The sequence below is a fragment of the Mixophyes fleayi genome, chromosome 2 (genome assembly GCF_038048845.1).
Source record: "Mixophyes fleayi isolate aMixFle1 chromosome 2, aMixFle1.hap1, whole genome shotgun sequence".
Taxonomy (NCBI): domain Eukaryota; kingdom Metazoa; phylum Chordata; class Amphibia; order Anura; family Limnodynastidae; genus Mixophyes; species Mixophyes fleayi.
The window spans coordinates 143015754-143028666 of NC_134403.1; positions in this window are offsets into that span (position 1 = coordinate 143015754).

A 12913-nucleotide genomic window follows, 5' to 3' on the forward strand; every position below is an offset into this window, starting at 1 on the left:
CTCACAGGTACTCGGATGCCCCCAGGACTCACACTCAGTGTAGTACAAGTTTATGTTCACACGGCAGCGCACAGGTACAGAAGGTGGTACACGGAGCAGGGACAGGCCAGAGATCTGCGGACTGGACAGAGCACAGGTGGAGACGTCAGGTACAAGCAGGGTCAGGGTCACAGGCAATGGTTTAGTGTCCGGGTACATGCAAAAGGTCAGGGTGACAGGAAATGGTTCAGGGGTTCAGGGACAGGCAGAGGTCATACACAGATAAATCAATCCAAGGTTCAACACCAAAAATAGCACAGGAGCAGGCAGCAGTACTGAGACAGGACTCTATAACCGGCAGTGAGGCTCAGTCTTCACTGCCTTAAATAGTGCAAAGAGCCAATCAGAGCAAAGCCCTCAAAGTATCCCCAGGTTTTGCCTAATGGTAGTAGTGCTGGCGGCCAATGGAGATGCAGGGCCCAGCTGCATAATAAATCAGGGCTGATAACAATAACCCTAATCAGCCAAATATGGCTGATTCTAAACTGACCTGCGCACGTGTCTGGTTGTTTGAAAGCTTGCCAGGCATAGCGGCAGGGAGTCTCGAGCATCCCAGTTGCTGCCTAGGCAACCAGGACGAGGGAGCCGAAAGTGACTTCCGGGTCATCATGGAGACGGCCGGGGCGCCAGCAGCAGAGGACGGCAAGTCATGACGGTGCCTGCCGCGGCTAATAACAATTGTACCCTCAACATGAGACCCTTAGCGGTTAATGTAAAATTGTGATTTTCCAGTAGACGTAAAATGCGTATTTACACTTACATGTAAGAGTTGAGTTGCACGTATTTTAAGACAAATCACTAGAGCTAGTCTAAAGTCTACATTAGTTCTCATGTGTTTTAGCTATTTTCCAGCGGGTTTGTTGGATTTATAAGTCTGAGATACTTTTCAACATGTATCAGTATGTATCTGAGAAAAGATGTTTGGCACAGGGTGATGTTCTATTGCTCTATAGAGATTAATTTACTATGGATTTGCAAACTTTTGGGATAAAATGTAAGGCTGAAGCTCTTTAAGAGGATCACTACCTGCAAGTAGAAAATACACATGCACCCAGATTAAAATAGATACTTCTACACATTACTGGTTCTAATATTGTATTTTTCATTTTATAATCCTCTGAGGGGGTCGGCACATGAAAACAACATCGCACACAGCTCCTTCTGAAGAATCATGCTGCAGGGAATAATAATATCTGATTTTTACGTGTGTAGGACAGACGTAGAGATATGTGTTTAGCTTTGTGCCATGGTGACAGAATTCCTTCCTCCATCATACTGAGTGGTAATATAAGTTACAGAACGAATGTGCAGAACAGAAACAGTAATTATCCCGGCAGGGCCGGATTTCTGGTTGCTTAGCCCATTTCTCAGCATAAAAAAATCTCTACTTCGACATCTGTGTAGCTCTGTCTTAGCAGTTGCTCCAGTCCATTGGCAGTCCCCGACATGCGGGTGTGGTTTAGACGGATATACCTTTACAGGCTTATTGATGACATTACTTCGCTGGCTCGAGTTTAAGGAGTCTCCGTCTTGCCGCTTCCTCATGGACTGTGCTTAACCAGTTTATGGTGGCGATCAATGTGGGCAGACATTCTGGAAACTCCATCCGTCCTCTGTCCAAGCGCACAAAGGGTCTGAGTCATTAAGGAAAGTTAGGCAAAAAAAAAAGGAGATATTGTTCTCCAGGACAAACCATGTTACAATGCAAGGGTTCAAATTGTTTTATCATGTACCACACAAATACTTGATAGCTTTATTTTTGCAGTGAAATATAAAGTTGATCTAGGTCATGCCCTTCCCGAACTATAAATCTGTCACCCCATTTTAAATTCACCTCCCCTTCCAATGCAACATGATTTTGTTACTCTTTTTTATGCTTTTGCTATCTTTAATGACTCAGGCCCAAAGAGTGGAACAGAACACAAACAACTGTCAGTGATTTAAGTGCGTTAATATTTAATTTCACAAATTAACAATGCCTGCAGCAAATATTCAACATCTAAAACCACTCATAGTCTACAAACCCTAAAAATGTAAGCACTTTATGATTTTAGGGCTAACTCCAAGTGGTACTAAATTATTTTAAGTGTGTTTTAATTGCTAAACATTACAACCTTTCAAGTCTGTTAATTTTATCTAAGCTCTTGAGAAAATATCAAGGCTCAGATGCCAAAACTACAAATGTTTATTGTGTTTTTGACCTACCTCTGAACACACAGATATGACCAGTGGTGGGATTCAGCCGGTTCGCACCGGTTCTATAGAACCGATTCCTAAACTACTTGCGGTTCGGCAGAACCGTTTGCTGGCCTGCTGTGCGGCAGCGGCGGGGGGGGGGGGGGGATGGTTTGCGGGCAGGTTCTGGGCTGCTCCTCCTCGTTGGTGGGGGGAGCAGGGTAGCAAAAAAATATATATATATTTACTCACCTGATCTCAGCGCCGGCGTGCCTCCTTCCTCTCTGCTCTGTTAATGCTAAATGACAGGCGTGATGTCATCAAGTCACGCCTGACATTCAGTGAGGAGCAGCGCGGAGAGGAAGCAAGAAGAGAGAAGACAGAAGCGAGGAGAATAAAAGAAAAGCTAATAGAAAGGTAAGTGAAAAAAGGGAATTAAGCAGAAAGGCAAACTATGAGGAAAAAGGAGATGAGAGAAGCACAGTAAGGAAAAAGGAGATGAAAGAGGCACAGTAAGGAAAAAGGAGATGAGAGAGGCACAGTAAGGAAAAAGGAGATGAGAGAGGCACAGTAAGGAAAAAGGAGATGAAAGAGGCACAGTAAGGAAAAAGGAGATGAGAGAGGCACAGTAAGGAAAAAGGAGATGAAAGAGGCACAGTAAGGAAAAAGGAGATGAGAGAGGCACAGTAAGGAAAAAGGAGATGAGAGAGGCACAGTAAGGAATAAGGGGAGAGAGGCACAGTAAGGAATAAGGGGAGAGAGGCACAGTAAGGAATACGGGGAGGAGAGAGGCACAGTAAGGTAAAAGGGGGGGATGGGAGAGGCACAGCATGAAAAAAAAGGGGGGAGATGCACAGATTGAGGAAAAATGGGGAGACAGGCACAGTATGAGGAAAAAGTGCGGGGGAGAGGCACAGTATAAGGAAAAAGGTGGGGAGAGAGTCACAATAGTAGGGACTATTAATTTAAGATGGGGTGGTTTGGGGGTGAGTTTGGGGAGAATGAGGTCTCTATTTAATGTGCCTATGAATTATTTAATGGCAGTGACAGGTTCGGGAAATAGGTATATTTCTGAAATGCAAATACTATTCATTTATTGCTGGACCTGTTTGTAGGGAGGGAAATAGGTTTATTTATTAAATATGAATACTATTATTTTAATGTTGGGGCTGGAGGAAGGCCTAATTATTAATCGTGGGTGGTATTGATTTAACCTCGGGGCTGGCTATAATTTTCTAAATGTACCCATTTTTTTTCCAAAAAGGTCCTCCAACATTCCAGGATCCAGACAAGCCGCAACTAAAAAAACCTGCAGCACAGGTGGTGAAAGTAAGAAGAACAGGTAGGAGAGAGCAGCAGAGTCTGTGAAACGTTGTGATTCTAGTGGGACAATCCTAATTTTTGGTGACCGTTCAATGGTGTACACAACAATGCAGGTTTTTTGGTCTGTAGGAGGGTGCATCAACACACCCATTAGCAATTTTGAATAAATATTGAATAAAATTTTAGTACATTTTATATATAGATATATATATTATTTTTTATGTTAGTTATAATGTGCGGTATCATTGCTAATTTTAATGTGCATTATCAATGGTATTTTTAATATGCGGTATCATTGCTAGTTTTAATGTGTGGTGTCAATACCAATTTTAATGTGGTGTTTTGATGATTGTTTTAATGTACAGTATTTTAGTTTGTGGAAACAATGATATTTCTTATGCAGACAACCCAGGCGAGCCCTCTGGGAGAGCTATAAGTGTCATACTGTGGGCTGTAGGTGATGTAATGCAGCATCTGTCACTATTCCCTTAATTTTAGATCTTAGGGGCCCCCCTGTCTTAAGTGCCCTGGGCCCCCCAAACCCTTAATCCAGCTCTGGCCTCCACAGCAATCCATCGCCATTTGGCAGAGGGAGAGAGCAGGGTTAGGTCACAGGCTGTATTAGAGCAGGGACAGAGCAATAATAGTACACCTTATTCTTTGTATCATTCTTTCATTTCTAATCTATTCAATTCTATTATTAATTCAAATTCTATTAGCAATTGTTAGAGCAGGAAGAGAGGAGGATAGAGGAGGCTTATTTTTCATTTTTTTGCACTACAAGTGCTTTGGGGTGTCCCATATTCCCCAGTGTTTTACACTAATTTTTCTGACTGTCAAAAAAAAAGTCATATTTGTCAGCAGTATCTATCTAATACATTTTTTTGCACTACAAGTGCTTTGGGGTGTCCCATATTCCCCAGTGTTTTACACTAATTTTTCTGGCTGTCAAAAAAAAGTCATATTTGTCAGCAGTATCTATCTAATACAATTTGTTGCACTACAAGTGCTTTGGGGTGTCCCATATTCCCCAGTGTGAAACACTAATTTTTCTGGCTGTGAAAAAAAGTCATATTTGTCAGCAGTATCTATCTAATACAATATTTTGCACTACAAGTGCTTTGGGCTCATTAAAATGGATTCAAAGCAGTCCACATATGAGCAGAATCAGCAAGCAGGTGCTGGCATCAGTCCTGATGGTAGTGTTCCCAATACGTCATCTGGTAAAGCCGATGTAAAAGTGCATAGTCTTTTTAAATCAGAGAAAAAAACACACACCCAAAAAAAATTTACAGTGTTGAAGCGAAAAAGAAGTGTAACTGAGGAAAAGTTAACTGCCGATAAAAAAAAAATTGCTAACATGCCATTCTACACACACAGTGGCAAAGAAAGAACGAGGCCTTCGCCTTTCTCTATTAGTCGCAGATCAAAAAATGTTACTGAGCCTTCTTCTTGTACGGTCACTCGTGACCAAGCAAGACCAAGTAATTTGGAGTCTAAAAGTGGTGCACAACTACTGTTACGCGACAAAGCCAAGCTGCAAGATAACAGTAAGGCATTAGAGGATAATGTATGCTCTGAATCAGAAATGACACCAATCCCTGTTGAGAGTCCATCCAACAGTGGTATGTGTAATCGTGAGCATTCTGTTAGTGTACCCATAAAGAAGGGCCCTTTCAGCAGTTCTGCTGATGTGTGCCTGAACAGCCCGAGTGTAGCCGGTGATACACCAATTGAGGATGCCACTTTGGAATTAGAAGAGGATGAGGGGAAGATTTGTGTAGGCGACAAGGGCGCTAATGATGATGTTGATGAGGATGATGCAGACAGATACCAAATTGCCTTTCTCAATTTCTATTTATATTCTAGACTCTATAATGGCGGAATAGTTTTCTATTTTACTTCTAGTGGAGAGGGGGTCTGATGCAGACAGATACCAAACTGCCTTTGTCCATTTCTTTTAATATTCTAATTCTACAGCCTATGCAGGCTGCTTTTTTTCTATTTAACTACAAGTGGAGGGGGGTCATAGACAGCCACCAAACTACCTTGGTCCATTTATTTGTTATATTGTTCAGTTTATGCAGGCTGCTTTGTTTCTATTTAACTACAAATGAAGGGTGTAATATACACCCAAAGACGATGGCTACATTGCCAATAGTCAAAGATGGAGGAGGAAGACAACCAGGTTTGTCTGAATAATTTGCAGGCAAGTGTTAGAATTAAGGACGGACTACCAGGGATTAAACTGTTTTTTTTCATAATGTATTAGCTTTAGCATTACCTCACTTATCCAAGAAACTGGTGGAGCACTAAATTAGGTTATTTTAGACCAAAAAAATTGTATTTTTTTCAAAAATAGCAAAACAAAACCAAAAAAAAACAAAACCAAAACTAAAACACGCAAGGGCGGTTTGGCAAAACCAAAACCAAAACACGAAGGTAATCCAGATCCAAAACCAAAACCAAAACACGGAGGTCAGTGAGCATCTCTACAGCAAACCAACTCTTAGTGCTAGATTTACTAAAGGGCGGTATGCTCAAACTGCCGCATTTTGGCTATTTTTCCGGCGGTTTTGAAACCGAAGCATTTACTAAAGCCCAAACTGCCATTAAAACAGCCAGAACTTACATTTTTCAAAACCACCACTTTATAAACCGCCATCCCAATTTAAACAATGATGAACATACCAACAGCCAAATTTACTAAGCTGGGGTTTTCAAAACTGCTGCAAAACAGCCATCCAAACAGCCAAAATGAAAGAAGTGGTTGTAAATGGTGAGATTGCTCAAACTCATGCAGTTTGAGCTCTTTTGCCATTCAGAATATGAGAAAAAGCACCATTGACATTTTAATTATTTGGAAAATCATTATTTATTGATTAAGGGACAAAATTAATTTAATATTAACTTATGAGGGAATCATTTTTATTTATATTTTTAAGGGGACACTATTATAGCATTATATTATGTGGGAAATGTGAATATATAACATTATTAACTGATTGTTAATGGTGGATATAATTATTTATGTTGCACAATTTGTCATTACATATTGTCTGAATAATATAATAATGAAATAATTTTATCCCCTTAATAAAATGATTTTTTTTTTCCCCTCATAAGTTAATATTTAATTCATTTTGCCACTTAAACAATAAATAATGATTGCCAAAATAATTTAAATGTTAATGGTGCTTTCTCTTATGTTCTGAATGGCAAAATAGTTCAAACAGCCTGTTTAAGCTATCTAGTCATTCTAAAGCAGATTATTAAAACTGTCCTGTCCTGTCTCTTGGATGGTGTTTTCATCCAAACCGTCGGCGGTTTAGTTTTTTTAATCTGCCATACATCGCCAGTCATTTAAAATTTAAGCCTCAAATCGCCCTGTAGTAAATGTGGCTGTTTGGACCACTAAACCGCAGATGATGGGTGGCGATTTGAAACCGCCACCAAACTCAATTCTTAGCAAATCTAACCCTTAGACTCTCCTCTCCTATCACATAGTTGCTTAGACTTCCAACAAAGTTAACGAGGAAGCGCCAAGGCATTTATAGAGCTTCTGAGGTCAGAATCCTGCCGGTTCTAAGGGCCAATAGAAACCATAAATTAGAAAAAGCATTTATCAAAATATAGCCATTTTGCACGAAAAACCACCACTCCTCATTACAGACACAAATTTCTTCTTATATCCACTTCTGGCTTGTATCACTAGCTTAATTTTCATTCAATCTATTCTCCTTATACTTTACTGCTATTTTCTCTGTAATACTGCCCTTATTCCTTTTCAGTTATCCTATTTTATCTATTCAGTCCCTTGAGTAATAATGTTTCAACCTTTCTTCTCTCCATATGTCTAATAACTGCTTTTACAAATTGCCAAAACACTGCCCATTTAAGCCTTGCTCCCATTGTTTCAGTAGGTAGGTTTCATGTTTGTTTGTGCTCTGAATGGCATACATTCTATCCTTCGTTTCTTTCCTTTTTCCTGTCTCTTAACATGAGACAGGGGATAGAACTGACAGAATCACCCTGTAATGCATTGTGTGCTCAAGAAACTTTTCTATACTATTCTTGGTGAGGTAGTGAGCATCAGGGCCGTAACTATTGCTGTGCAACAGGGGTGATCGCCCAGGGCGCAGCGCTAAAGGGGGCGCAATTTAGGAATATTTTAGGTTTATTTGGTTAAAATTGAGGGCTAGGGGGGCGGCATTTGTCTTTCTCGCCCCAGGCGCTAGAATTCTAAGTTACGGCTCTGGTGAGCATTATAGGGAAGCATGACACTCTTTTACTTGCCAACTTCATCCACTCCCTCTCTTTTTCCATACTCCAAGTGAGCCGGCAATGCAAAGGCCTTGGGCCACAAAGTTAAACATGGGTGTGTCCATGTCTACAGAGGACATCTACCACTAAGTAGTAAAGCATCAGGGGTACTACACATTTACGTTGCTCTGAAGGCCATTCAGAGGGTATGGCTTGCAAAACAAATGGAATAAATTTTGGCCTGCCTAGGATATATTATGTCAATATACCAGGACCCCTATAGCATATTTGCCTGCAAGGAATCCCACACCAAGTCCACACTTACAGTGCTTCTTTCAATCAATCATCAAGCTTCTTTCAGTCTATAATTCGCCTCCAGCACAGTAGACTTGGAAACATATTTTCACATCCAGGCAAATATCCAAGTAAAGAATGCTTAGGTTTATAACATATAATCACCCACAGAAATACAGTACTTTTATAAATCGATCCATTTCAAGTTTTGATCCATTGTAGCAAGAATCATTTCCCGTCACTTCTAGTTGGCCTGGCATTCTGTCCAAATTATATAATAATATTAATATAAGTACTTAATATATAAAGTATTAATAATATTATTATAGTATAAGTGTTTCAGTTGTTTATGTGTTGGAAGTGGATGTATCAGTTTCACTTAAACTAAGGTTCAGCTGTACAGTCATGAAATATTGACACAGAGGGGAAGATTCAATTAGACGCAATGTTCCTGAAAATATAGTGGCTGCGCATTTGTACCGGTAGTACGGTAAAAATATATACTCATTCTTCAAAAATCAGAGGATATTTCACTAAAAAATATGCGTGAATGTCTCCGAGGCCACTCCAGATACACATTTCGTATATTTTTTGCTAATTGAATCTCATCTCTTTCTCAAGAGAAAGAATAATACCAAACACAGAGCTATAATGAGTGAAGGATTAGATTGCATACCTAACCTCAATTACTATTTTTTAAACAGGTACAATAATCAAGAACCCAAGCTGGAAATCCCAACCAGTACACTTAAAACATTCAAAGACATTTACCAGGGCGCCTGTATCTATGTCCTCCCATTGAGTCTGGCTATTATACTGGTAATCAGATCCCATAATCAAAAACATTAGGTGGTGAAATTACTCTACCCAAGCATGTGATATGTGATCACTCTATATGATAGTATATGTTACAGTATTACACCGAGGTACAGTGTCGGACTGGCCCACCGGGACTCCGGGGAAATCCCCGGTGGGCCCCTGATGTCAGTAAGCCCCCAGTCACTAACAGTGATGGACAGGAGTCACAATTCCCCCCCCCCCTAATTACATGGATGTGCTGGCTCTGACTGCAGCTACATAGCAATATAGACGGCAGGGCTGTAAACCTGTGAGGTCACAGGTCGCGACTTCCCTACTGCAGGAAGTAATGCTGGGGACTGAAAAGCTGACAAGAGACATGGTGCTGAGAAGGATAAGAGAAGAAAAATAGATGAGAGCAAAGAAGCACTGAAAAAGAAGTAAGGGCGCAGAAAAGAAAGCAGAAACCAGGGACACAGAATAAGTTAGGGGGGTGGACAACAGATACAGAGAGTGAGGTGCAGGTAAGGTGAGACAAACAGATAAGGGGTAAATATTTAAACATGAAAACATCTTGGGCCTGATACATTAAGGATCTTAACTTAAGAACCTTCCTATTTAAGTCTCCTGGTCAAAACCATGTTACAATGCAAGGGGTGCAAATTAGTTTTCTGTTTTGCACATAGGTTAAATACTGACTGTTTTTCATGTAACACACAAATACTTGATAGCTTATTTGTACACTTAAATTTAAAGTTGATATTTGTGTGCTACATGAAAAAACAGTCAGTATTTACCTTATGTGTGAAACAGATTACTAATTTGCACCCCTTGCATTGTAATATGGTTTTATCCAGGAGACTTAAATAAGAAGTTTCTTAAGTTAAGGTCCTTAATGAATCAGGCCCCTTATGTATATTTTATTCCAGTATCTTACTATGCCTTTTGTCAGCTTGCACATTTAAAGTATACAGGTCATGAGACTGGAATAGTGTTATTTATGTAGACATTTACGATGAGCCCTCAAAGGACAACTGGGTAACAAATTAGAATGATATTACAAACACTGCATTTTTCTAATGACCTTTGCAGACCTTTTGCAAAATATACTGTGTCTTGAATATTATGTTCAATAATATATTCAACAACCGTAATGTATATAAAGTGTACAATCAGGACACCAGCAGACAATTCAGCATCACTTTTGAATTTCTGTGTGATGAACAGTAGCATATTCCAGTGGTTGAATGGTTAATAAACTCTGGCAGAGGACTAGACACAGAGCATCATTACATTCCCAAACTCCTATAAACACCCCTTAGCTGTTAATAGATGTTAAGGAATAAAAATCACAAATACACACGCACACACAGTGGTCAAAGTGAAAATTTAGAAGTGTCGGCATGAAAAATGTAAGTGAATGGAATATGATAACTTTGCAATCAAAGCAGGAAAAGTGGTGGGATTGCATACCACCATATACACCCCCACTTCAAGCACTGTGTGATTAAAGTGGGGCTGTATATATCTGTGATGTATATATATATATATATATATATATATATATATATATATATATATGTCACATATATATACTGGTATACTGGTATACTGGGCTGGTATACGTTGGTATGCCATACTGTATATTTTGTAACATCTTTTTTTGGGTGGGGGACATAAGGGGAGAGAAAGCAGAAAAGTCAACCAGAGGCAATGAGAAAAGACATTAAGGCTGGGCAGAAGGGACAACAGAGGGGAGGATATGAGGTTCAGGGGAGTTAAGGACTTAAAACCGAGGAAGGAACTGGATCAATAGGAAAAGTCGGTGATCAGAGCGAAGTGAGAGTGAAAGCAAATGGCAAGAACTGAGTTGCATCAGGGGCCCTGGTCCAGACAAGCCTGAATCCAGCAGCAGCACAGACTGAGAATCAGAAGGTCACAGATATTTGTCAATTGACAGGTAGGATGAAAAATACATTTCTCCATTTTTTTTTACACATATTTGCATATTTCCCTTTAAAAGTGTAATGTAAATATAGATTTTTCATGTGGCCATGGCCCCACTGCGATTTGCAGAGCTAAATGTCCTTAGGTGGGCCCCAACCATTGGTTTCCCCTGTGGGCCCTTTATGACCCAGTCCGACACTGCCGAGGTACATAGTAAAAGTTATAAACACAGATTCTAAGTTCTCAAGGTATCAAATGATTTTCTCCAAAATAACACAAGACATCACCAGACATAAATCCCCCCAATCAAAGGTGTTATCATGTTCTTCCTTGAATGGAAAAGTCTTGCTGTATTGAATTTGTTGGCTTTTCTTTGAATCGTTCTAGAACAGAATATAATATGTATAATATACAGAGTAGGAATATGATGCATGAAGCAATCAGTTTAGGATGATATTATTATTATTATTATTATTATTATTATTATTATTATTACTTATGCAAGGCTCCACTGTGTTCCACAGCACCAGACAGTGGAAAGCAGGACATAGACTAAACAGGGACATACAAGGGAGACACAATTAATGCAGACATGAATACATAAAGTAGGAAGGACCCTGTTCATGAGAGAGTTTACATTTGAATTGAAAGATGACATAGCTGAAATAAGAGAAGTGTGTGTGCAGATAGAGATAATGAGAGAACATTAATATGTGTAGTAGTGTGTGGGGGGGATTAAGATAGATAGGTTTTAAGGGAGCATTTAATGATTTAAAGGCTGTGGGAGAGTCTGATCAGGCGTGGTATGGCATTACATAAGTGGGTAGAGGTATGGGGGAAGTCTTCTAAGCAAGGGTGAGTGGAGGTTACCAAAAACTAGGCAAGACGCAGGTCAGAGGTAGATCCCAAACAGCAAGAGGGAGAGTATTTTGAAATCTACGGACGTAATAGGTATGGTATGGAAATGCCTTGCAAAATTTACTATAAAATCTTACTATTTATATGTATGGAAATGAAGAAAGGCACAAAAGCAATGAACATCATGAATTACTAACCACTATGAATTACTAATCACATTATGATATATTTATTCACTGAAAACACAGATTCCTTTGCATGTGAAAAAAACTGGAATAATACTTATCAAATTCCCCAAAAATAAACATGGAAAGCCTGAAACCCTATTTCTAGTGTAAATTTGTTACATTGGTAATTATTTTTGACATTTTGAAATCATTTGAGATTCAAAAAGGCATTTTGAAAGACAATTTTGTGACATTTTAAAAGATAATCTTTCTCTGAAACTTTTTTTCAGCTGAACCTTGATGAATTGATTCATTGGCCGTGAAACATTAATTAAACTGTAAAACCTCAACATTTTCAATACATTATACTTATCTCCAGCTATTTTCAAGAACTGCTGCTCAGTGACATATTTACAGAGACAGCAAGCTGACATAACACAATCCAAAGGTGCCTTATAAATGCTGTTTTGTGACTCCTACTGTTGTACAAATGCACCCATTATTATGTGTAAGCACATGGATTTGCAGGCCAAGGTTGGCAGCATCTGCAAAGGTACAAACATTTGCATCATCCTTAGGAAAGCGTTGGGCTGGTAGAGGAATGACTTGCGTACAACAGATTCTCGGCCATAACAAGGGACTTTCTGTTTCTTAGAACTGCCCACCAGAAATTTCCTCTGTATTGCCGTTTGCAGGTCTGTGGATCTGTCTTGACCTGGTGCTCCTGGTGGACAGAAAAAATATGTCACTTCAAAGTTTATCTTAATACCACATTAAGGCCACCCCTATTAATGATGAAACATATTCGATTTTAGTTTAGCTTATTTCATTCAAATTACTGCTTTGTGTAATCTAATTTATGTCTTAAATAAATTATGAATGTGAGAGCCATCAGGACTGTTTTCATTAGTCAATGTCATACTTTGAATGTTGTACATTAACATATACAGGTAGAACTGCCCCAACTGAGCTCTCCTGTTTAAATTGTGTCTGTGAGATTCAAAAGATTTCTAGTATATAAATATAATATGACTTCTGGTTTTCACTAC